This window comes from Saimiri boliviensis, chromosome 21, assembly GCF_048565385.1.
Source record: "Saimiri boliviensis isolate mSaiBol1 chromosome 21, mSaiBol1.pri, whole genome shotgun sequence".
In the NCBI taxonomy this organism is placed as follows: domain Eukaryota; kingdom Metazoa; phylum Chordata; class Mammalia; order Primates; family Cebidae; genus Saimiri; species Saimiri boliviensis.
In genome coordinates this window covers 20,938,108-20,964,586 of record NC_133469.1, presented here as the reverse complement: position 1 = coordinate 20,964,586, position 26,479 = coordinate 20,938,108, and positions in this window count along the sequence as shown.

Sequence of the window (26,479 nt, the reverse complement as noted above, 5' to 3'; positions counted from 1 at the left end):
AGTTTAACTCTGGAAGTTGAATACACACATTGACAACCATTCTGCTAGATAGCTCCGTTTTGGTTTTAGAGCAAGGTATTTCTCTTTACAGCCTGTTCTCCCATCCACTCTGGAATGTCCAAACGCAGCTTTTAGAAGAAACGTGTTTCTACCTCGCTGAATGCAACCATACATGCAACTTCCTAAAAGGAACCAACACACAGCAGATGAGTTCGTAAGAAGCGGGTCTTCTGTATTTTAAACGCATTCTTACTGCAAACTCTTATATGCGTCTCTAGGGCTGGAAATGAATGTTTCTACATTCTCCCAGGAAACGGTTTCTGAACTGCTGCAAACACACATCAGTTTAACTCTGGAAGTTGAATACACACATTGACAACCATTCTGCTAGATAGCTCCGTTTTGGTTTTAGAGCAAGGTATTTCTCTTTACAGCCTGTTCTCCCATCCACTCTGGAATGTCCAAACCCATCTTTTAGAAGAAACGTGTTCCTACCTCGCTGAATCTAACCATAGATGCAACTTCCTAAAAGGAACCAACACACAGCAGATGAGTTCGTAAGAAGCGGGTCTTCTGTGTTTTAAACGCATTCTTACTGCAAACTCTTATATGCGTCTCTAGGGCTGGAAATGACTGTTTCTACATTCTCCCAAGAAAGGGTTTCTGAACTGCTGCAAACACACATCAGTTTAACTCTGGAAATTGAATACACACATTGACAATCATTCTGCTAGATAGCTCCGTTTTGGTTTTAGAGCAAGGTATTTCTCTTTACAGCCTGTTCTCCCATCCACTCTGGAATGTCCAAACGCAGCTTTTAGAAGAAACGTGTTCCTACCTCGCTGAATCTAACCATAGATGCAACTTCCTAAAAGGAACCAACACACAGCAGATGAGTTCGTAAGAAGCGGGACTTCTGTGTTTTAAATGCATTCTTACTGCAAACTCTTATATGCGTCTCTAGGTCTGGAAATGACTGTTTCTACATTCTCCCAGGAAAGGGTTTCTGAACTGCTGCAAACACACATCAGTTTAACTCTGGAAGTTGAATACACACATTGACAACCATTCTGCTAGATAGCTCCGTTTTGGTTTTAGAGCAAGGTATTTCTCTTTACAGCCTGTTCTCCCATCCACTCTGGAATGTCCAAAAGCAGCTTCTAGAAGAAACGTGTTCCTACCTCGCTGAATCTAACCATAGATGCAACTTCCTAAAAGGAATCAACACACAGCAGATGAGTTCGTAAGAAGCGGGTCTTCTCTGTTTTAAACGCATTCTTACTGCTAACCCTTATATGCGTCTCTAGGGCTGGAAATGACTGTTTCTACATACTCCCAGGAAAGGGTTTCTGAATTGCTGCAAACACACATCAGTTTAACTCTGGAAGTTGAATACACACATTGACAACCATTCTGCTAGATAGCTCCGTTTTGGTTTTAGAGCAAGGTATTTCTCTTTACAGCCTGTTCTCCCATCCACTCTGGAATGTCCAAACGCAGCTTTTAGAAGAAACGTGTTCCTACCTCGCTGAATCTAACCATAGATGCAACTTCCTAAAAGGAACCAACACACAGCAGATGAGTTCGTAAGAAGCGGGTCTTCTGTGTTTTAAACGCATTTTTACTGCAAACTCTTATATGCGTCTCTAGGGCTGGAAATGACTGTTTCTACATTCTCCCAGGAAAGGGTTTCTGAACTGCTGCAAACACACATCAGTTTAACTCTGGAAGTTGAATACACACATTGACAACCATTCTACTAGATAACTCCGTTTTGGTTTTAGAGCAAGGTATTTCTCTTTACAGCCTGTTCTCCCATCCACTCTGGAATGTCCAAACGCAGCTTTTAGAAGAAACGTGTTCCTACCTCGCTGAATCTAACCATAGATGCAACTTCCTAAAAGGAACCAACACACAGCAGATGAGTTCGTAAGAAGCGGGTCTTCTGTGTTTTAAACGCATTCTTACTGCAAACTCTTATATGCGTCTCTAGGGCTGGAAATGACTGTTTCTACATTCTCCCAAGAAAGGGTTTCTGAACTGCTGCAAACACACATCAGTTTAACTCTGGAAATTGAATACACACATTGACAATCATTCTGTTAGATAGCTCCGTTTTGGTTTTAGAGCAAGGTATTTCTCTTTACAGCCTGTTCTCCCATCCACTCTGGAATGTCCAAACGCAGCTTTTAGAAGAAACGTGTTCCTACCTCGCTGAATCTAACCATAGATGCAACTTCCTAAAAGGAACCAACACACAGCAGATGAGTTCGTAAGAAGCGGGACTTCTGTGTTTTAAATGCATCCTTACTGCAAACTCTTATATGCGTCTCTAGGGCTGGAAATGACTGTTTCTACATTCTCCCAGGAAAGGGTTTCTGAACTGCTGCAAACACACATCAGTTTAACTCTGGAAGTTGAATACACACATTGACAACCATTCTGCTAGATAGCTCCGTTTTGGTTTTAGAGCAAGGTATTTCTCTTTACAGCCTGTTCTCCCATCCACTCTGGAATGTCCAAAAGCAGCTTCTAGAAGAAACGTGTTCCTACCTCGCTGAATCTAACCATAGATGCAACTTCCTAAAAGGAATCAACACACAGCAGATGAGTTCGTAAGAAGCGGGTCTTCTCTGTTTTAAACGCATTCTTACTGCTAACCCTTATATGCGTCTCTAGGGCTGGAAATGACTGTTTCTACATTCTCCCAGGAAAGGGTTTCTGAATTGCTGCAAACACACATCAGTTTAACTCTGGAAGTTGAATACACACATTGACAACCATTCTGCTAGATAGCTCCGTTTTGGTTTTAGAGCAAGGTATTTCTCTTTACAGCCTGTTCTCCCATCCACTCTGGAATGTCCAAACGCAGCTTTTAGAAGAAACGTGTTCCTACCTCGCTGAATGTAACCATAGATGCAACTTCCTAAAAGGAACCAACACACAGCAGATGAGTTCGTAAGAAGCGGGTCTTCTGTGTTTTAAACGCATTTTTACTGCAAACTCTTATATGCGTCTCTAGGGCTGGAAATGACTGTTTCTACATTCTCCCAGGAAAGGGTTTCTGAACTGCTGCAAACACACATCAGTTTAACTCTGGAAGTTGAATACACACATTGACAACCATTCTACTAGATAACTCCGTTTTGGTTTTAGAGCAAGGTATTTCTCTTTACAGCCTGTTCTCCCATCCACTCTGGAATGTCCAAACGCAGCTTTTAGAAGAAACGTGTTCCTACCTCGCTGAATCTAACCATAGATGCAACTTCCTAAAAGGAACCAACACACAGCAGATGAGTTCGTAAGAAGCGGGTCTTCTGTGTTTTAAACGCATTCTTACTGCAAACTCTTATATGCGTCTCTAGGGCTGGAAATGACTGTTTCTACATTCTCCCAAGAAAGGGTTTCTGAACTGCTGCAAACACACATCAGTTTAACTCTGGAAATTGAATACACACATTGACAATCATTCTGCTAGATAGCTCCGTTTTGGTTTTAGAGCAAGGTATTTCCCTTTACAGCCTGTTCTCCCATCCACTCTGGAATGTCCAAACGCAGCTTTTAGAAGAAACGTGTTCCTACCTCGCTGAATCTAACCATAGATGCAACTTCCTAAAAGGAACCAACACACAGCAGATGAGTTCGTAAGAAGCGGGACTTCTGTGTTTTAAATGCATTCTTATTGCAAACTCTTATATGCGTCTCTAGGGCTGGAAATGACTGTTTCTACATTCTCCCAGGAAAGGGTTTCTGAACTGCTGCAAACACACATCAGTTTAACTCTGGAAGTTGAATACACACATTGACAACCATTCTGCTAGATAGCTCCGTTTTGGTTTTAGAGCAAGGTATTTCTCTTTATAGCCTGTTCTCCCATCCACTCTGGAATGTCCAAAAGCAGCTTCTAGAAGAAACGTGTTCCTACCTCGCTGAATCTAACCATAGATGCAACTTCCTAAAAGGAATCAACACACAGCAGATGAGTTCGTAAGAAGCGGGTCTTCTCTGTTTTAAACGCATTCTTACTGCTAACCCTTATATGAGTCTCTAGGGCTGGAAATGACTGTTTCTACATTCTCCCAGGAAAGGGTTTCTGAATTGCTGCAAACACACATCAGTTTAACTCTGGAAGTTGAATACACACATTGACAACCATTCTGCTAGATAGCTCCGTTTTGGTTTTAGAGCAAGGTATTTCTCTTTACAGCCTCTTCTCCCATCCACTCTGGAATGTCCAAACGCAGCCTTTAGAAGAAACGTGTTTCTACCTCGCTGAATCTAACCATAGATGCAACTTCCTAAAAGGAACCAACACACAGCAGATGAGTTCGTAAGAAGCGGGTCTTCTGTGTTTTAAACGCATTCTTACTGCAAACTCTTATATGCGTCTCTAGGTCTGGAAATGACTGTTTCTACATTCTCCCAGGAAAGGGTTTCTGAACTGCTGCAAACACACATCAGTTTAACTCTGGAAGTTGAATACACACATTGACAACCATTCTGCTAGATAGCTCCGTTTTGGTTTTAGAGCAAGGTATTTCTCTTTACAGCCTGTTCTCCAATCCACTCTGGAATGTCCAAACGCAGCTTTTAGAAGAAACGTGTTCCTACCTCGCTGAATGTAACCATAGATGCAACTTCCTAAAAGGAACCAACACACAGCAGATGAGTTCGTAAGAAGCGGGTCTTCTGTGTTTTAAACGCATTCTTACTGCAAACTATTATATGCGTCTCTAGGGCTGGAAATGACTGTTTCTACATTCTCCCAGGAAAGGGTTTCTGAACTGCTGTAAACACACATCAGTTTAACTCTGGAAGTTGAATACACACATTGACAACCATTCTGCTAGATAGCTCCGTTTTGGTTTTAGAGCAAGGTATTTCTCTTTACAGCCTGTTCTCCCATCCACTCTGGAATGTCCAAACGCAGCTTTTAGAAGAAACGTGTTCCTACCTCGCTGAATCTAACCATAGATGCAACTTCCTAAAAGGAACCAACACACAGCAGATGAGTTCGTAAGAAGCGGGTCTTCTGTGTTTTAAACGCATTCTTACTGCAAACTCTTATATGCGTCTCTAGGGCTGGAAATGACTGTTTCTACATTCTCCCAAGAAAGGGTTTCTGAACTGCTGCAAAAACACATCATTTAAACACTGGAAGTTGAATACACACATTGACAACCATTCTGCTAGATAGCTCCGTTTTGGTTTTAGAGCAAGGTATTTCTCTTTACAGCCTGTTCTCCCATCCACTCTGGAATGTCCAAACGCAGCTTTTAGAAGAAACGTGTTTCTACCAAGCTGAATCTAACCATAGATGCAAATTCCTAAAAGGAACCAACACACAGCAGATGAGTTCGTAAGAAGCGTGTCTTCTGTGTTTTAAACGCATTCTTACTGCAAACTCTTATATGCGTCTCTAGGGCTGGAAATGACTGTTTCTACATTCTCCCAGGAAAGGGTTTCTGAACTGCTGCAAACACACATCATTTAAACTCTGGAAGTTGAATACACACATTGACAACCATTCTGCTAGATAGCTCCGTTTTGGTTTTAGAGCAAGGTATTTCTCTTTACAGCCTGTTCTCCCATCCACTCTGGAATGTCCAAACGCAGCTTTTAGAAGAAACGTGTTTCTACCAAGCTGAATCTAACCATAGATGCAACTTCCTAAAAGGAACCAACACACAGCAGATGAGTTCGTAAGAAGCGGGTCTTCTGTGTTTTAAACGCATCTTACTGCAAACTCTTATATGCGTCTCTTGGGCTGGAAATGACTGTTTCTACAATCTCCCAGGAAAGGGTTTCTGAACTGCTGCAAACACACATCAGTTTACCTCTGGAAGTTGAATACACACATTGACAACCATTCTGCTAGATAGCTCCGTTTTGGTTTTAGAGCAAGGTATTTCTCTTTACAGCCTGTTCTCCCTTACACTATGGAATGTCCAAACGCAGCTTTTAGAAGAAACGTGTTCCTACCTCGCTGAATCTAAACATAGATGCAACTTCCTAAAAGGAATCAACACACAGCAGATGAGTTCGTAAGAAGCGGGTCTTCTGTGTTTTAAACGCATTCTTACTGCTAACTCTTATATGCGTCTCTAGGGCTGGAAATGACTGTTTCTACATTCTCCCAGGAAAGGGTTTCTGAACTGCTGCAAACACACATCAGTTTAACTCTGGAAGTTGAATACACACATTGACAACCATTCTGCTAGATAGCTCCGTTTTGGTTTTAGAGCAAGGTATTTCTCTTTAAAGCCTGTTCTCCCATCCACTCTGGAATGTCCTAACGGAGCTTTTAGAAGAAACGTGTTCCTACCTCGCTGAATCTAACCATAGATGCAACTTCCTAAAAGGAACCAACACACAGCAGATGAGTTCGCAAGAAGCGGGTCTTCTGTGTTTTAAACGCATTCTTACTGCTAACCCTTATATGCGTCTCTAGGGCTGGAAATGACTGTTTCTACATTCTCCCAGGAAAGGGTTTCTGAACTGCTGCAAACACACATCAGTTTAACTCTGGAAGTTGAATACACACATTGACAACCATTCTGCTAGATAGCTCCGTTTTCGTTTTAGAGCAAGGTATTTCTCTTTACAGCCTGTTCTCCCATCCACTCTGGAATGTCCAAACGCAGCTTTTAGAAGAAACGTGTTCCTACCTCGCTGAATGTAACCATAGATGCAACTTCCTAAAAGGAACCAACACACAGCAGATGAGTTCGTAAGAAGCGGGTCTTCTGTGTTTTAAACGCATTCTTACTGCAAACTCTTATATGCGTCTCTAGGGCTGGAAATGACTGTTTCTACATTCTCCCAGGAAAGGGTTTCTGAACTGCTGCAAACACACATCATTTAAACTCTGGAAGTTGAATACACACATTGACAACCATTCTGCTAGATAGCTCCGTTTTGGTTTTAGAGGAAGGTATTTCTCTTTACAGCCTGTTCTCCCTTCCACTCTGGAATGTCCAAACGCAGCTTTTAGAAGAAACGTTTTCCTACCTCGCTGAATCTAAACATAGATGCAACTTCCTAAAAGGAATCAACACACAGCAGATGAGTTCGTAAGAAGCGGGTCTTCTGTGTTTTAAACGCACTCTTACTGCTAACTCTTATATGCGTCTGTAGGGCTGGAAATGACTGTTTCTACATTCTCCCAGGAAAGGGTTTCTGAACTGCTGCAAACACACATCAGTTTAACTCTGGAAGTTGAATACACACATTGACAACCATTCTGCTAGATAGCTCCGTTTTGGTTTTAGAGCAAGGTATTTCTCTTTACAGCCTGTTCTCCCATCCACTCTGGAATGTCCAAACGCAGCTTTTAGAAGAAACGTGTTTCTACCTCGCTGAATGCAACCATACATGCAACTTCCTAAAAGGAACCAACACACAGCAGATGAGTTCGTAAGAAGCGGGTCTTCTGTATTTTAAACGCATTCTTACTGCAAACTCTTATATGCGTCTCTAGGGCTGGAAATGACTGTTTCTACATTCTCCCAGGAAACGGTTTCTGAACTGCTGCAAACACACATCAGTTTAACTCTGGAAGTTGAATACACACATTGACAACCATTCTGCTAGATAGCTCCGTTTTGGTTTTAGAGCAAGGTATTTCTCTTTACAGCCTGTTCTCCCATCGACTCTGGAATGTCCAAACGCAGCTTTTAGAAGAAACGTGTTCCTACCTCGCTGAATCTAAACATAGATGCAACTTCCTAAAAGGAATCAGCACACAGCAGATGAGTTCGTAAGAAGCGGGTCTTCTGTGTTTTAAACGCATTCTTACTGCTAACTCTTATATGCGTCTCTAGGCCTGGAAATGACTGTTTCTACATTCTCCCAGGAAAGGGTTTCTGAACTGCTGCAAACACACATCAGTTTAACTCTGGAAGTTGAATACACACATTGACAACCATTCTGCTAGATAGCTCCGTTTTGGTTTTAGAGCAAGGTATTTCTCTTTACAGCCTGTTCTCCCATCCACTCTGGAATGTCCAAACGCAGCTTTTAGAAGAAACGTGTTTCTACCTCGCTGAATGCAACCATACATGCAACTTCCTAAAAGGAACCAACACACAGCAGATGAGTTCGTAAGAAGCGGGTCTTCTGTATTTTAAACGCATTCTTACTGCAAACTCTTATATGCGTCTCTAGGGCTGGAAATGAATGTTTCTACATTCTCCCAGGAAACGGTTTCTGAACTGCTGCAAACACACATCAGTTTAACTCTGGAAGTTGAATACACACATTGACAACCATTCTGCTAGATAGCTCCGTTTTGGTTTTAGAGCAAGGTATTTCTCTTTACAGCCTGTTCTCCCATCCACTCTGGAATGTCCAAACCCATCTTTTAGAAGAAACGTGTTCCTACCTCGCTGAATCTAACCATAGATGCAACTTCCTAAAAGGAACCAACACACAGCAGATGAGTTCGTAAGAAGCGGGTCTTCTGTGTTTTAAACGCATTCTTACTGCAAACTCTTATATGCGTCTCTAGGGCTGGAAATGACTGTTTCTACATTCTCCCAAGAAAGGGTTTCTGAACTGCTGCAAACACACATCAGTTTAACTCTGGAAATTGAATACACACATTGACAATCATTCTGCTAGATAGCTCCGTTTTGGTTTTAGAGCAAGGTATTTCTCTTTACAGCCTGTTCTCCCATCCACTCTGGAATGTCCAAACGCAGCTTTTAGAAGAAACGTGTTCCTACCTCGCTGAATCTAACCATAGATGCAACTTCCTAAAAGGAACCAACACACAGCAGATGAGTTCGTAAGAAGCGGGACTTCTGTGTTTTAAATGCATTCTTACTGCAAACTCTTATATGCGTCTCTAGGTCTGGAAATGACTGTTTCTACATTCTCCCAGGAAAGGGTTTCTGAACTGCTGCAAACACACATCAGTTTAACTCTGGAAGTTGAATACACACATTGACAACCATTCTGCTAGATAGCTCCGTTTTGGTTTTAGAGCAAGGTATTTCTCTTTACAGCCTGTTCTCCCATCCACTCTGGAATGTCCAAAAGCAGCTTCTAGAAGAAACGTGTTCCTACCTCGCTGAATCTAACCATAGATGCAACTTCGTAAAAGGAATCAACACACAGCAGATGAGTTCGTAAGAAGCGGGTCTTCTCTGTTTTAAACGCATTCTTACTGCTAACCCTTATATGCGTCTCTAGGGCTGGAAATGACTGTTTCTACATACTCCCAGGAAAGGGTTTCTGAATTGCTGCAAACACACATCAGTTTAACTCTGGAAGTTGAATACACACATTGACAACCATTCTGCTAGATAGCTCCGTTTTGGTTTTAGAGCAAGGTATTTCTCTTTACAGCCTGTTCTCCCATCCACTCTGGAATGTCCAAACGCAGCTTTTAGAAGAAACGTGTTCCCACCTCGCTGAATCTAACCATAGATGCAACTTCCTAAAAGGAACCAACACACAGCAGATGAGTTCGTAAGAAGCGGGTCTTCTGTGTTTTAAACGCATTCTTACTGCAAACTCTTATATGCGTCCCTAGGGCTGGAAATGACTGTTTCTACATTCTCCCAGGAAAGGGTTTCTGAACTGCTGCAAACACACATCAGTTTAACTCTGGAAGTTGAATACACACATTGACAACCATTCTGCTAGATAGCTCCGTTTTGGTTTTAGAGCAAGGTATTTCTCTTTACAGCCTGTTCTCCCATCCACTCTGGAATGTCCAAACGCAGCTTTTAGAAGAAACGTGTTCCTACCTCGCTGAATGTAACCATAGATGCAACTTCCTAAAAGGAACCAACACACAGCAGATGAGTTCGTAAGAAGCGGGTCTTCTGTGTTTTAAACGCATTTTTACTGCAAACTCTTATATGCGTCTCTAGGGCTGGAAATGACTGTTTCTACATTCTCCCAGGAAAGGGTTTCTGAACTGCTGCAAACACACATCAGTTTAACTCTGGAAGTTGAATACACACATTGACAACCATTCTACTAGATAACTCCGTTTTGGTTTTAGAGCAAGGTATTTCTCTTTACAGCCTGTTCTCCCATCCACTCTGGAATGTCCAAACGCAGCTTTAAGAAGAAACGTGTTCCTACCTCGCTGAATCTAACCATAGATGCAACTTCCTAAAAGGAACCAACACACAGCAGATGAGTTCGTAAGAAGCGGGTCTTCTGTGTTTTAAACGCATTCTTACTGCAAACTCTTATATGCGTCTCTAGGGCTGGAAATGACTGTTTCTACATTCTCCCAAGAAAGGGTTTCTGAACTGCTGCAAACACACATCAGTTTAACTCTGGAAATTGAATACACACATTGACAATCATTCTGCTAGATAGCTCCGTTTTGGTTTTAGAGCAAGGTATTTCTCTTTACAGCCTGTTCTCCCATCCACTCTGGAATGTCCAAACGCAGCTTTTAGAAGAAACGTGTTCCTACCTCGCTGAATCTAACCATAGATGCAACTTCCTAAAAGGAACCAACACACAGCAGATGAGTTCGTAAGAAGCGGGACTTCTGTGTTTTAAATGCATCCTTACTGCAAACTCTTATATGCGTCTCTAGGGCTGGAAATGACTGTTTCTACATTCTCCCAGGAAAGGGTTTCTGAACTGCTGCAAACACACATCAGTTTAACTCTGGAAGTTGAATACACACATTGACAACCATTCTGCTAGATAGCTCCGTTTTGGTTTTAGAGCAAGGTATTTCTCTTTACAGCCTGTTCTCCCATCCACTCTGGAATGTCCAAAAGCAGCTTCTAGAAGAAACGTGTTCCTACCTCGCTGAATCTAACCATAGATGCAACTTCCTAAAAGGAATCAACACACAGCAGATGAGTTCGTAAGAAGCGGGTCTTCTCTGTTTTAAACGCATTCTTACTGCTAACCCTTATATGCGTCTCTAGGGCTGGAAATGACTGTTTCTACATTCTCCCAGGAAAGGGTTTCTGAATTGCTGCAAACACACATCAGTTTAACTCTGGAAGTTGAATACACACATTGACAACCATTCTGCTAGATAGCTCCGTTTTGGTTTTAGAGCAAGGTATTTCTCTTTACAGCCTGTTCTCCCATCCACTCTGGAATGTCCAAACGCAGCTTTTAGAAGAAACGTGTTCCTACCTCGCTGAATGTAACCATAGATGCAACTTCCTAAAAGGAACCAACACACAGCAGATGAGTTCGTAAGAAGCGGGTCTTCTGTGTTTTAAACGCATTTTTACTGCAAACTCTTATATGCGTCTCTAGGGCTGGAAATGACTGTTTCTACATTCTCCCAGGAAAGGGTTTCTGAACTGCTGCAAACACACATCAGTTTAACTCTGGAAGTTGAATACACACATTGACAACCATTCTACTAGATAACTCCGTTTTGGTTTTAGAGCAAGGTATTTCTCTTTACAGCCTGTTCTCCCATCCACTCTGGAATGTCCAAACGCAGCTTTTAGAAGAAACGTGTTCCTACCTCGCTGAATCTAACCATAGATGCAACTTCCTAAAAGGAACCAACACACAGCAGATGAGTTCGTAAGAAGCGGGTCTTCTGTGTTTTAAACGCATTCTTACTGCAAACTCTTATATGCGTCTCTAGGGCTGGAAATGACTGTTTCTACATTCTCCCAAGAAAGGGTTTCTGAACTGCTGCAAACACACATCAGTTTAACTCTGGAAATTGAATACACACATTGACAATCATTCTGCTAGATAGCTCCGTTTTGGTTTTAGAGCAAGGTATTTCCCTTTACAGCCTGTTCTCCCATCCACTCTGGAATGTCCAAACGCAGCTTTTAGAAGAAACGTGTTCCTACCTCGCTGAATCTAACCATAGATGCAACTTCCTAAAAGGAACCAACACACAGCAGATGAGTTCGTAAGAAGCGGGACTTCTGTGTTTTAAATGCATTCTTACTGCAAACTCTTATATGCGTCTCTAGGGCTGGAAATGACTGTTTCTACATTCTCCCAGGAAAGGGTTTCTGAACTGCTGCAAACACACATCAGTTTAACTCTGGAAGTTGAATACACACATTGACAACCATTCTGCTAGATAGCTCCGTTTTGGTTTTAGAGCAAGGTATTTCTCTTTATAGCCTGTTCTCCCATCCACTCTGGAATGTCCAAAAGCAGCTTCTAGAAGAAACGTGTTCCTACCTCGCTGAATCTAACCATAGATGCAACTTCCTGAAAGGAATCAACACACAGCAGATGAGTTCGTAAGAAGCGGGTCTTCTCTGTTTTAAACGCATTCTTACTGCTAACCCTTATATGCGTCTTTAGGGCTGGAAATGACTGTTTCTACATTCTCCCAGGAAAGGGTTTCTGAATTGCTGCAAACACACATCAGTTTAACTCTGGAAGTTGAATACACACATTGACAACCATTCTGCTAGATAGCTCCGTTTTGGTTTTAGAGCAAGGTATTTCTCTTTACAGCCTCTTCTCCCATCCACTCTGGAATGTCCAAACGCAGCCTTTAGAAGAAACGTGTTTCTACCTCGCTGAATCTAACCATAGATGCAACTTCCTAAAAGGAACCAACACACAGCAGATGAGTTCGTAAGAAGCGGGTCTTCTGTGTTTTAAACGCATTCTTACTGCTAACTCTTATATGCGTCTCTAGGTCTGGAAATGACTGTTTCTACATTCTCCCAGGAAAGGGTTTCTGAACTGCTGCAAACACACATCAGTTTAACTCTGGAAGTTGAATACACACATTGACAACCATTCTGCTAGATAGCTCCGTTTTGGTTTTAGAGCAAGGTATTTCTCTTTACAGCCTGTTCTCCAATACACTCTGGAATGTCCAAACGCAGCTTTTAGAAGAAACGTGTTCCTACCTCGCTGAATGTAACCATAGATGCAACTTCCTAAAAGGAACCAACACACAGCAGATGAGTTCGTAAGAAGCGGGTCTTCTGTGTTTTAAACGCATTCTTACTGCAAACTATTATATGCGTCTCTAGGGCTGGAAATGACTGTTTCTACATTCTCCCAGGAAAGGGTTTCTGAACTGCTGTAAACACACATCAGTTTAACTCTGGAAGTTGAATACACACATTGACAACCATTCTGCTAGATAGCTCCGTTTTGGTTTTAGAGCAAGGTATTTCTCTTTACAGCCTGTTCTCCCATCCACTCTGGAATGTCCAAACGCAGCTTTTAGAAGAAACGTGTTCCTACCTCGCTGAATCTAACCATAGATGCAACTTCCTAAAAGGAACCAACACACAGCAGATGAGTTCGTAAGAAGCGGGTCTTCTGTGTTTTAAACGCATTCTTACTGCAAACTCTTATATGCGTCTCTAGGGCTGGAAATGACTGTTTCTACATTCTCCCAAGAAAGGGTTTCTGAACTGCTGCAAAAACACATCATTTAAACACTGGAAGTTGAATACACACATTGACAACCATTCTGCTAGATAGCTCCGTTTTGGTTTTAGAGCAAGGTATTTCTCTTTACAGCCTGTTCTCCCATCCACTCTGGAATGTCCAAACGCAGCTTTTAGAAGAAACGTGTTTCTACCAAGCTGAATCTAACCATAGATGCAAATTCCTAAAAGGAACCAACACACAGCAGATGAGTTCGTAAGAAGCGTGTCTTCTGTGTTTTAAACGCATTCTTACTGCAAACTCTTATATGCGTCTCTAGGGCTGGAAATGACTGTTTCTACATTCTCCCAGGAAAGGGTTTCTGAACTGCTGCAAACACACATCATTTAAACACTGGAAGTTGAATACACACATTGACAACCATTCTGCTAGATAGCTCCGTTTTGGTTTTAGAGCAAGGTATTTCTCTTTACAGCCTGTTCTCCCATCCACTCTGGAATGTCCAAACGCAGCTTTTAGAAGAAACGTGTTTCTACCAAGCTGAATCTAACCATAGATGCAACTTCCTAAAAGGAACCAACACACAGCAGATGAGTTCGTAAGAAGCGGGTCTTCTGTGTTTTAAACGCATCTTACTGCAAACTCTTATATGCGTCTCTTGGGCTGGAAATGACTGTTTCTACAATCTCCCAGGAAAGGGTTTCTGAACTGCTGCAAACACACATCAGTTTACCTCTGGAAGTTGAATACACACATTGACAACCATTCTGCTAGATAGCTCCGTTTTGGTTTTAGAGCAAGGTATTTCTCTTTACAGCCTGTTCTCCCTTACACTATGGAATGTCCAAACGCAGCTTTTAGAAGAAACGTGTTCCTACCTCGCTGAATCTAAACATAGATGCAACTTCCTAAAAGGAATCAACACACAGCAGATGAGTTCGTAAGAAGCGGGTCTTCTGTGTTTTAAACGCATTCTTACTGCTAACTCTTATATGCGTCTCTAGGGCTGGAAATGACTGTTTCTACATTCTCCCAGGAAAGGGTTTCTGAACTGCTGCAAACACACATCAGTTTAACTCTGGAAGTTGAATACACACATTGACAACCATTCTGCTAGATAGCTCCGTTTTGGTTTTAGAGCAAGGTATTTCTCTTTAAAGCCTGTTCTCCCATCCACTCTGGAATGTCCAAACGGAGCTTTTAGAAGAAACGTGTTCCTACCTCGCTGAATCTAACCATAGATGCAACTTCCTAAAAGGAACCAACACACAGCAGATGAGTTCGCAAGAAGCGGGTCTTCTGTGTTTTAAACGCATTCTTACTGCTAACTCTTATATGCGTCTCTAGGGCTGGAAATGACTGTTTCTACATTCTCCCAGGAAAGGGTTTCTGAACTGCTGCAAACACACATCAGTTTAACTCTGGAAGTTGAATACACACATTGACAACCATTCTGCTAGATAGCTCCGTTTTCGTTTTAGAGCAAGGTATTTCTCTTTACAGCCTGTTCTCCCATCCACTCTGGAATGTCCAAACGCAGCTTTTAGAAGAAACGTGTTCCTACCTCGCTGAATCTAACCATAGATGCAACTTCCTAAAAGGAACCAACACACAGCAGATGAGTTCGTAAGAAGCGGGTCTTCTGTGTTTTAAACGCATTCTTACTGCAAACTCTTATATGCGTCTCTAGGGCTGGAAATGACTGTTTCTACATTCTCCCAGGAAAGGGTTTCTGAACTGCTGCAAACACACATCATTTAAACTCTGGAAGTTGAATACACACATTGACAACCATTCTGCTAGATAGCTCCGTTTTGGTTTTAGAGGAAGGTATTTCTCTTTACAGCCTGTTCTCCCTTCCACTCTGGAATGTCCAAACGCAGCTTTTAGAAGAAACGTTTTCCTACCTCGCTGAATCTAAACATAGATGCAACTTCCTAAAAGGAATCAACACACAGCAGATGAGTTCGTAAGAAGCGGGTCTTCTTTGTTTTAAACGCACTCTTACTGCTAACTCTTATATGCGTCTCTAGGGCTGGAAATGACTGTTTCTACATTCTCCCAGGAAAGGGTTTCTGAACTGCTGCAAACACACATCAGTTTAACTCTGGAAGTTGAATACACACATTGACAACCATTCTGCTAGATAGCTCCGTTTTGGTTTTAGAGCAAGGTATTTCTCTTTACAGCCTGTTCTCCCATCCACTCTGGAATGTCCAAACGCAGCTTTTAGAAGAAACGTGTTCCTACCTCGCTGAATCTAACCATAGATGCAACTTCCTAAAAGGAACCAACACACAGCAGATGAGTTCGTAAGAAGCGGGTCTTCTGTGTTTTAAACGCATTCTTACTGCAAACCCTTATATGCGTCTCTAGGGCTGGAAATGACTGTTTCTACATTCTCCCAGGAAAGGGTTTCTGAACTGCTGCAAACACACATCAGTTAAACTCTGGAAGTTGAATACACACATTGACAACCATTCTGCTAGATAGCTCCGTTTTTGTTTTAGAGCAAGGTATTTCTCTTTACAGCCTGTTCTCCCATCCACTATGGAATGTCCAAACGCAGCTTTTAGAAGAAACGTGTTTCTACCTCGCTGAATCTAACCATAGATGCAACTTCCTAAAAGGAACAAACACACAGCAGATGAGTTCGTAAGAAGCGGGTCTTCTGTGTTTTAAACGCATTCTTACTGCAAACTCTTATATGCGTCTCTAGGGCTGGAAATGACTGTTTCTACATTCTCCCAGGAACGGGTTTCTGAACTGCTGCAAACACACATCAGTTTAACTCTAGAAGTTGAATACACACATTGACAACCATTCTGCTAGTTAGCTCCGTTTTGGTTTTAGAGCAAGGTATTTCTCTTTACAGCCTGTTCTCCCATCCACTCTGGAATGTCCAAACACAGCTTTTAGAAGAAACGTGTTCCTACCTCGCTGAATCTAACCATAGATGCAACTTCCTAAAAGGAACCAACACACAGCAGATGAGTTCGCAGGAAGCGGGTCTTCTTTGTTTTAAACGCATTCTTACTGCAAACTCTTATATGCGTCTCTAGGGCTGGAAATGACTGTTTCTACATTCTCCCAGGAAAGGGTTTCTGAACTGCTGCAAACACACATCAGTTTAACTCTGGAAGTTGAATACACACATTGACAACCATTCTGCTAGATAGCTCCGTTTTGGTTTTAGAGCAAGGTATTTCTCTTTACAGCCTGTTCTCCCATCCACTCTGGAATGTCCAAACGCAGCTTTTAGAAGAAACGTGTTTCTACCTCGCTGAATGTAACCATAGATGCAACTTCCTAAAAGGAACCAACAAACAGCAGATGAGTTCGTAAGAAGCGGGTCTTCTGTGTTTTAAACGCATTCTTACTGCAAACTCTTATATGCGTCTCTAGGGCTGGAAATGACTGTTTCTACATTCTCCCAGGAATGGGTTTCTGAACTGCTGCAAACAAACATCAGTTTAACTCTGGAAGTTGAATACACACATTGACAACCATTCTGCTAGATAGCTCCGTTTTGGTTTTAGAGCAAGGTATTTCTCTTTACAGCCTGTTCTCCCATCCACTCTGGAATGTCCAAACGCAGCTTTTAGAAGAAACGTGTTCCTACCTCGCTGAATCTAACCATAGATGCAACTTCCTAAAGGGAACCAACACAAAGCAGATGAGTTCGTAAGAAGCGGGTCTTCTGTGTTTTAAACGCATTCTTACTGCAAACTCTTATATGCGTCTCTAGGGCTGGAAATGACTGTTTCTACATTCTCCCAGGAAAGGGTTTCTGAACTGCTGCAAACACACATCAGTTTAACTCTGGAAGTTGAATACACACATTGACAACCATTCTTCTAGATAGCTCCGTTTTGGTTTTAGAGCAATGTATTTCTCTTTACAGCCTGTTCTCCCATCCACTCTGGAATGTCCAAACGCAGCTTTTAGAAGAAACGTGTTCCTACCTCGCTGAATCTAACCATAGATGTAACTTCCTAAAAGGAACCAACACACAGCAGATGAGTTCGTAAGAAGCGGGTCTTCTGTGTTTTAAACGCATTCTTACTGAAAATTCTTATATGCGTCTCTAGGGCTGGAAATGACTGTTTCTACATTCTCCCAGGAAAGGGTTTCTGAACTGCTGCAAACACACATCAGTTAAACTCTGGAAGTTGAATACACACATTGACAACCATTCTGCTAGATAGCTCCGTTTTGGTTTTAGAGCAAGGTACTTCTCTTTACAGCCTGTTCTCCCATCCACTCTGGAATGTCCAAACGCAGCTTTTAGAAGAAACGTGTTCCTACCTCGCTGAATCTAAACATAGATGCAACTTCCTAAAAGGAATCAGCACACAGCAGATGAGTTCGTAAGAAGCGGGTCTTCTGTGTTTTAAACGCATTCTTACTGCTAACTCTTATATGCGTCTCTAGGCGTGGAAATGACTGTTTCTACATTCTCCCAGGAAAGGGTTTCTGAACTGCTGCAAACACACATCAGTTTAACTCTGGAAGTTGAATACACACATTGACAACCATTCTGCTAGATAGCTCCGTTTTGGTTTTAGAGCAAGGTATTTCTCTTTACAGCCTGTTCTCCCATCCACTCTGGAATGTCCAAACGCAGCTTTTAGAAGAAACGTGTTTCTACCTCGCTGAATGCAACCATACATGCAACTTCCTAAAAGGAACCAACACACAGCAGATGAGTTCGTAAGAAGCAGGTCTTCTGTATTTTAAACGTATTCTTACTGCAAACTCTTATATGCGTCTCTAGGGCTGGAAATGACTGTTTCCACATTCTCCCAGGAAACGGTTTCTGAACTGCTGCAAACACACATCAGTTTAACTCTGGAAGTTGAATACACACATTGACAACCATTCTGCTAGATAGCTCCGTTTTGGTTTTAGAGCAAGGTATTTCTCTTTACAGCCTGTTCTCCCATCCACTCTGGAATGTCCAAACGCAGCTTTTAGAAGAAACGTGTTCCTACCTCGCTGAATCTAACCATAGATGCAACTTCCTAAAAGGAACCAACACACAGCAGATGAGTTCGTAAGAAGCGGGTCTTCTGTGTTTTAAACGCATTCTTACTGCAAACTCTTATATGCGTCTCTAGGGCTGGAAATGACTGTTTCTACATTCTCCCAGGAAAGGGTTTCTGAACTGCTGCAAACACACATCAGTTTAACTCTGGAAGTTGAATACACACATTGACAACCATTCTGCTAGATAGCTCCGTTTTGGTTTTAGAGCAAGGTATTTCTCTTTACAGCCTGTTCTCCCATCCACTCTGGAATGTCCAAACGCAGCTTTTAAAAGAAACGTGTTCCTACCTCGCTGAATCTAACCATAGATGCAACTTCCTAAAAGGAACCAACACACAGCAGATGAGTTCGTAAGAAGCGGGTCTTCTGTGTTTTAAACGCATTCTTACTGCAAACTCTTATATGCGTCTCTAGGGCTGGAAATGACTGTTTCTACATTCTCCCAGGAAAGGGTTTCTGAACTGCTGCAAACACACATCAGTTTAACTCTGGAAGTTGAATACACACATTGACAACCATTCTGCTAGATAGCTCCGTTTTGGTTTTAGAGCAAGGTATTTCTCTTTAAAGCCTGTTCTCCCATCCACTCTGAAATGTCCAAACGCAGCTTTTAGAAGAAACGTGTTTCTACCTCGCTGAATCTAACCATAGATGTAACTTCCCAGAAGGAACCAACACACAGCAGATGAGTTCGTAAGAAGCGGGTCTTCTGTGTTTTAAACGCATTCTTACTGCAAATTCTTATATGCGTCTCTAGGGCTGGAAATGACTGTTTCTACATTCTCCCAGGAAAGGGTTTCTGAACTGCTGCAAACACACGTCAGTTTAACTCTGGAAGTTGAATACACACATTGACAACCATTCTGCTAGATAGCTCCGTTTTGGTTTTAGAGCAAGGTATTTCTCTTTACAGCCTGTTCTCCCATCCACTCTGGAATGTCCAAACGCAGCTTTTAGAAGAAACGTGTTTCTACCTCGCTGAATGTAACCATAGATGCAACTTCCTAAAAGGAACCAACAAACAGCAGATGAGTTCGTAAGAAGCGGGTCTTCTGTGTTTTAAACGCATTCTTACTGCAAACTCTTATATGCGTCTCTAGGGCTGGAAATGACTGTTTCTACATTCTCCCAGGAATGGGTTTCTGAACTGCTGCAAACAAACATCAGTTTAACTCTGGAAGTTGAATACACACATTGACAACCATTCTGCTAGATAGCTCCGTTTTGGTTTTAGAGCAAGGTATTTCTCTTTACAGCCTGTTCTCCCATCCACTCTGGAATGTCCAAACGCAGCTTTTAGAAGAAACGTGTTCCTACCTCGCTGAATCTAACCATAGATGCAACTTCCTAAAGGGAACCAACACAAAGCAGATGAGTTCGTAAGAAGCGGGTCTTCTGTGTTTTAAACGCATTCTTACTGCAAACTCTTATATGCGTCTCTAGGGCTGGAAATGACTGTTTCTACATTCTCCCAGGAAAGGGTTTCTGAACTGCTGCAAACACACATCAGTTTAACTCTGGAAGTTGAATACACACATTGACAACCATTCTTCTAGATAGCTCCGTTTTGGTTTTAGAGCAATGTATTTCTCTTTACAGCCTGTTCTCCCATCCACTCTGGAATGTCCAAACGCAGCTTTTAGAAGAAACGTGTTCCTACCTCGCTGAATCTAACCATAGATGCAACTTCCTAAAAGGAACCAACACACAGCAGATGAGTTCGTAAGAAGCGGTTCTTCTGTGTTTTAAACGCATTCTTACTGAAAATTCTTATATGCGTCTCTAGGGCTGGAAATGACTGTTTCTACATTCTCCCAGGAAAGGGTTTCTGAACTGCTGCAAACACACATCAGTTAAACTCTGGAAGTTGAATACACACATTGACAACCATTCTGCTAGATAGCTCCGTTTTGGTTTTAGAGCAAGGTACTTCTCTTTACAGCCTGTTCTCCCATCCACTCTGGAATGTCCAAACGCAGCTTTTAGAAGAAACGTGTTCCTACCTCGCTGAATCTAAACATAGATGCAACTTCCTAAAAGGAATCAGCACACAGCAGATGAGTTCGTAAGAAGCGGGTCTTCTGTGTTTTAAACGCATTCTTACTGCTAACTCTTATATGCGTCTCTAGGCGTGGAAATGACTGTTTCTACATTCTCCCAGGAAAGGGTTTCTGAACTGCTGCAAACACACATCAGTTTAACTCTGGAAGTTGAATACACACATTGACAACCATTCTGCTAGATAGCTCCGTTTTGGTTTTAGAGCAAGGTATTTCTCTTTACAGCCTGTTCTCCCATCCACTCTGGAATGTCCAAACGCAGCTTTTAGAAGAAACGTGTTTCTACCTCGCTGAATGCAACCATACATGCAACTTCCTAAAAGGAACCAACACACAGCAGATGAGTTCGTAAGAAGCGGGTCTTCTGTATTTTAAACGCATTCTTACTGCAAACTCTTATATGCGTCTCTAGGGCTGGAAATGACTGTTTCTACATTCTCCCAGGAAACGGTTTCTGAACTGCTGCAAACACACATCAGTTTAACTCTGGAAGTTGAATACACAAATTGACAACCATTCTGCTAGATAGCTCCGTTTTGGTTTTAGAGCAAGGTATTTCTCTTTACAGCCTGTTCTCCCATCCACTCTGGAATGTCCAAACGCAGCTTTTAGAAGAAACGTGTTCCTACCTCGCTGAATCTAAACATAGATGCAACTTCCTAAAAGGAATCAGCACACAGCAGATGAGTTCGTAAGAAGCGGGTCTTCTGTGTTTTAAACGCATTCTTACTGCTAACTCTTATATGCGTCTCTAGGCCTGGAAATGACTGTTTCTACATTCTCCCAGGAAAGGGTTTCTGAACTGCTGCAAACACACATCAGTTTAACTCTGGAAGTTGAATACACACATTGACAACCATTCTGCTAGATAGCTCCGTTTTGGTTTTAGAGCAAGGTATTTCTCTTTACACCCTGTTCTCCCATCCACTCTGGAATGTCCAAACGCAGCTTTTAGAAGAAACGTGTTTCTACCTCGCTGAATGCAACCATACATGCAACTTCCTAAACGGAACCAACACACAGCAGATGAGTTCGTAAGAAGCGGGTCTTCTGTATTTTAAACGCATTCTTACTGCAAACTCTTATATGCGTCTCTAGGGCTGGAAATGACTGTTTCTACATTCTCCCAGGAAACGGTTTCTGAACTGCTGCAAACACACATCAGTTTAACTCTGGAAGTTGAATACACACATTGACAACCATTCTGCTAGATAGCTCCGTTTTGGTTTTAGAGCAAGGTATTTCTCTTTACAGCCTGTTCTCCCATCCACTCTGGAATGTCCAAACGCAGCTTTTAGAAGAAACGTGTTCCTACCTCGCTGAATCTAACCATAGATGCAACTTCCTAAAAGGAACCAACACACAGCAGATGAGTTCGTAAGAAGCGGGTCTTCTGTGTTTTAAACGCATTCTTACTGCAAACTCTTATATGCGTCTCTAGGGCTGGAAATGACTGTTTCTACATTCTCCCAAGAAAGGGTTTCTGAACTGCTGCAAACACACATCAGTTTAACTCTGGAAATTGAATACACACATTGACAATCATTCTGCTAGATAGCTCCGTTTTGGTTTTAGAGCAAGGTATTTCTCTTTACAACCTGTTCTCCCATCCACTCTGGAATGTCCAAACGCAGCTTTTAGAAGAAACGTGTTCCTACCTCGCTGAATCTAAACATAGATGCAACTTCCTAAAAGGAACCAACACACAGCAGATGAGTTCGTAAGAAGCGGGACTTCTGTGTTTTAAATGCATTCTTACTGCAAACTCTTATATGCGTCTCTAGGGCTGGAAATGACTGTTTCTACATTCTCCCAGGAAAGGGTTTCTGAACTGCTGCAAACACACATCAGTTTAACTCAGGAAGTTGAATACACACATTGACAACCATTCTGCTAGATAGCTCCGTTTTGGTTTTAGAGCAAGGTATTTCTCTTTACAGCCTGTTCTCCCATCCACTCTGGAATGTCCAAAAGCAGCTTCTAGAAGAAACGTGTTCCTACCTCGCTGAATCTAACCATAGATGCAACTTCCTAAAAGGAATCAACACACAGCAGATGAGTTCGTAAGAAGCGGGTCTTCTCTGTTTTAAACGCATTCTTACTGCTAACCCTTATATGCGTCTCTAGGGCTGGAAATGACTGTTTCTACATACTCCCAGGAAAGGGTTTCTGAATTGCTGCAAACACACATCAGTTTAACTCTGGAAGTTGAATACACACATTGACAACCATTCTGCTAGATAGCTCCGTTTTGGTTTTAGAGCAAGGTATTTCTCTTTACAGCCTCTTCTCCCATCCACTCTGGAATGTCCAAACGCAGCTTTTAGAAGAAACGTGTTCCTACCTCGCTGAATCTAACCATAGATGCAACTTTCTAAAAGGAACCAACACACAGCAGATGAGTTCGTAAGAAGCGGGTCTTCTGTGTTTTAAACGCATTCTTACTGCAAACTCTTATATGCGTCTCTAGGGCTGGAAATGACTGTTTCTACATTCTCCCAGGAAAGGGTTTCTGAACTGCTGCAAACACACATCAGTTTAACTCTGGAAGTTGAATACACACATTGACAACCATTCTGCTAGATAGCTCCGTTTTGGTTTTAGAGCAAGGTATTTCTCTTTACAGCCTGTTCTCCCATCCACTCTGGAATGTCCAAACGCAGCTTTTAGAAGAAACGTGTTCCTACCTCGCTGAATCTAACCATAGATGCAACTTCCTAAAAGGAACCAACACACAGCAGATGAGTTCGTAAGAAGCGGGTCTTCTGTGTTTTAAACGCATTCTTACTGCAAACTCTTATATGCGTCTCTAGGGCTGGAAATGACTGTTTCTACATTCTCCCAAGAAAGGGTTTCTGAACTGCTGCAAACACACATCAGTTTAACTCTGGAAATTGAATACACACATTGACAATCATTCTGCTAGATAGCTCCGTTTTGGTTTTAGAGCAAGGTATTTCTCTTTACAGCCTGTTCTCCCATCCACTCTGGAATGTCCAAACGCAGCTTTTAGAAGAAACGTGTTCCTACCTCGCTGAATCTAACCATAGATGCAACTTCCTAAAAGGAACCAACACACAGCAGATGAGTTCGTAAGAAGCGGGACTTCTGTGTTTTAAATGCATTCTTACTGCAAACTCTTATATGCGTCTCTAGGGCTGGAAATGACTGTTTCTACATTCTCCCAGGAAAGGGTTTCTGAACTGCTGCAAACACACATCAGTTTAACTCTGGAAGTTGAATACACACATTGACAACCATTCTGCTAGATAGCTCCGTTTTGGTTTTAGAGCAAGGTATTTCTCTTTACAGCCTGTTCTCCCATCCACTCTGGAATGTCCAAAAGCAGCTTCTAGAAGAAACGTGTTCCTACCTCGCTGAATCTAACCATAGATGCAACTTCCTAAAAGGAATCAACACACAGCAGATGAGTTCGTAAGAAGCGGGTCTTCTCTGTTTTAAACGCATTCTTACTGCTAACCCTTATATGCGTCTCTAGGGCTGGAAATGACTGTTTCTACATTCTCCCAGGAAAGGGTTTCTGAATTGCTGCAAACACACATCAGTTTAACTCTGGAAGTTGAATACACACATTGACAACCATTCTGCTAGATAGCTCCGTTTTGGTTTTAGAGCAAGGTATTTCTCTTTACAGCCTGTTCTCCCATCCACTCTGGAATGTCCAAACGCAGCTTTTAGAAGAAACGTGTTCCTACCTCGCTGAATGTAACCATAGATGCAACTTCCTAAAGGGAACGAACACACAGCAGATGAGTTCGTAAGAAGCGGGTCTTCTGTGTTTTAAACGCATTCTTACTGCAAACTCTTATATGCGTCTCTAGGGCTGGAAATGACTGTTTCTACATTCTCCCAGGAAAGGGTTTCTGAACTGCTGCAAACACACATCAGTTTAACTCTGGAAGTTGAATACACACATTGACAACCATTCTGCTAGATAGCTCCGTTTTGGTTTTAGAGCAATGTATTTCTCTTTACAGCCTGTTCTCCCATCCACTCTGGAATGTCCAAACGCAGCTTTTAGAAGAAACGTGTTCCTACCTCGCTGAATCTAACCATAGATGCAACTTCCTAAAAGGAACCAACACACAGCAGATGAGTTCGTAAGAAGCGGGTCTTCTGTGTTTTAAACGCATTCTTACTGAAAATTCTTATATGCGTCTCTAGGGCTGGAAATGACTGTTTCTACATTCTCCCAGGAAAGGGTTTCTGAACTGCTGCAAACACACATCAGTTAAACTCTGGAAGTTGAATACACACATTGACAACCATTCTGCTAGATAGCTCCGTTTTGGTTTTAGAGCAAGGTACTTCTCTTTACAGCCTGTTCTCCCATCCACTCTGGAATGTCCAAACGCAGCTTTTAGAAGAAACGTGTTCCTACCTCGCTGAATCTAAACATAGATGCAACTTCCTAAAAGGAATCAGCACACAGCAGATGAGTTCGTAAGAAGCGGGTCTTCTGTGTTTTAAACGCATTCTTACTGCTAACTCTTATATGCGTCTCTAGGCGTGGAAATGACTGTTTCTACATTCTCCCAGGAAAGGGTTTCTGAACTGCTGCAAACACACATCAGTTTAACTCTGGAAGTTGAATACACACATTGACAACCATTCTGCTAGATAGCTCCGTTTTGGTTTTAGAGCAAGGTATTTCTCTTTACAGCCTGTTCTCCCATCCACTCTGGAATGTCCAAACGCAGCTTTTAGAAGAAACGTGTTTCTACCTCGCTGAATGCAACCATACATGCAACTTCCTAAAAGGAACCAACACACAGCAGATGAGTTCGTAAGAAGCGGGTCTTCTGTATTTTAAACGCATTCTTACTGCAAACTCTTATATGCGTCTCTAGGGCTGGAAATGACTGTTTCTACATTCTCCCAGGAAACGGTTTCTGAACTGCTGCAAACACACATCAGTTTAACTCTGGAAGTTGAATACACACATTGACAACCATTCTGCTAGATAGCTCCGTTTTGGTTTTAGAGCAAGGTATTTCTCTTTACAGCCTGTTCTCCCATCGACTCTGGAATGTCCAAACGCAGCTTTTAGAAGAAACGTGTTCCTACCTCGCTGAATCTAAACATAGATGCAACTTCCTAAAAGGAATCAGCACACAGCAGATGAGTTCGTAAGAAGCGGGTCTTCTGTGTTTTAAACGCATTCTTACTGCTAACTCTTATATGCGTCTCTAGGCCTGGAAATGACTGTTTCTACATTCTCCCAGGAAAGGGTTTCTGAACTGCTGCAAACACACATCAGTTTAACTCTGGAAGTTGAATACACACATTGACAACCATTCTGCTAGATAGCTCCGTTTTGGTTTTAGAGCAAGGTATTTCTCTTTACAGCCTGTTCTCCCATCCACTCTGGAATGTCCAAACGCAGCTTTTAGAAGAAACGTGTTTCTACCTCGCTGAATGCAACCATACATGCAACTTCCTAAAAGGAACCAACACACAGCAGATGAGTTCGTAAGAAGCGGGTCTTCTGTATTTTAAACGCATTCTTATTGCAAACTCTTATATGCGTCTCTAGGGCTGGAAATGACTGTTTCTACATTCTCCCAGGAAACGGTTTCTGAACTGCTGCAAACACACATCAGTTTAACTCTGGAAGTTGAATACACACATTGACAACCATTCTGCTAGATAGCTCCGTTTTGGTTTTAGAGCAAGGTATTTCTCTTTACAGCCTGTTCTCCCATCCACTCTGGAATGTCCAAACCCATCTTTTAGAAGAAACGTGTTCCTACCTCGCTGAATCTAACCATAGATGCAACTTCCTAAAAGGAACCAACACACAGCAGATGAGTTCGTAAGAAGCGGGTCTTCTGTGTTTTAAACGCATTCTTACTGCAAACTCTTATATGCGTCTCTAGGGCTGGAAATGACTGTTTCTACATTCTCCCAAGAAAGGGTTTCTGAACTGCTGCAAACACACATCAGTTTAACTCTGGAAATTGAATACACACATTGACAATCATTCTGCTAGATAGCTCCGTTTTGGTTTTAGA